Source organism: Myotis brandtii, unplaced genomic scaffold, assembly GCF_000412655.1.
Source record: "Myotis brandtii unplaced genomic scaffold, ASM41265v1 scaffold399, whole genome shotgun sequence".
Lineage (NCBI taxonomy): Eukaryota > Metazoa > Chordata > Mammalia > Chiroptera > Vespertilionidae > Myotis > Myotis brandtii.
In genome coordinates this window covers 1,496,824-1,497,623 of record NW_005365325.1, presented here as the reverse complement: position 1 = coordinate 1,497,623, position 800 = coordinate 1,496,824, and positions in this window count along the sequence as shown.

The following is an 800-nucleotide window of genomic DNA, read 5'->3' as shown; positions in this document are numbered from 1 at the left end:
TGGATAGAGGAGAGAGAGAGAGAGAGAGAGAGAGAGAGAGAGAGAGAGAGAGAGAGAGATATGAGGGGGAGAGGAAAATGAGGGGGAGAAGTGATGGCCATCTCCTGTAGGAAACATTAGAACCAGAGGCTTGAATGCTGGGAGAATGGGTTCTCTCCACAGCTGTCTCTGCTTCTTCCTGTATATGTCAATGTAATTTAAGACTATTGTTATTATTGCTCCCCCCTACCAAGACTAGAAAACAAAGTAATTGACCGTCTCAAGTTTTACTGGGTCCCATGTTGAAAATAACCTAGGGAGGGGAGGCTGCAGCAATCTTGAGAAAGAACAAAGTTGGAGGTATCATGCTACCTGTTATCAAATTTACTACAAGGCTATAGTAATCAAAACAGCATGGTACTGTCATAAAAACAGGCACATGGATCAATGGAACAGAATAGAAAGCTAAAATAAACCCACACCTATATAGTCAATTAACATATTACAAAGCAAGAATATATAATGGGGTAAAGACAGTCTGTCTGTTCAATAAATGGTGTAGGAAAAACTGGACAGATACATGCAAAAAAAAATGAAACTAGCCCACCTTCCTACACCATATACAAGAAAAAACACAAAATGGATTAAAGATATAAATGTAAGACCCCAAACCATAAATCTCCTAGAACAGTGGTTCTCAACCTTGGCTGCATATTAGAATCACCTGGGAATCTTTTTAAAATCCTGATTTCTGGGCCTCATCCTCCGAAATTCTGTTTTCTTTGTTATGGGGTGGGGCCACAACATTAGTAACAAAGAAA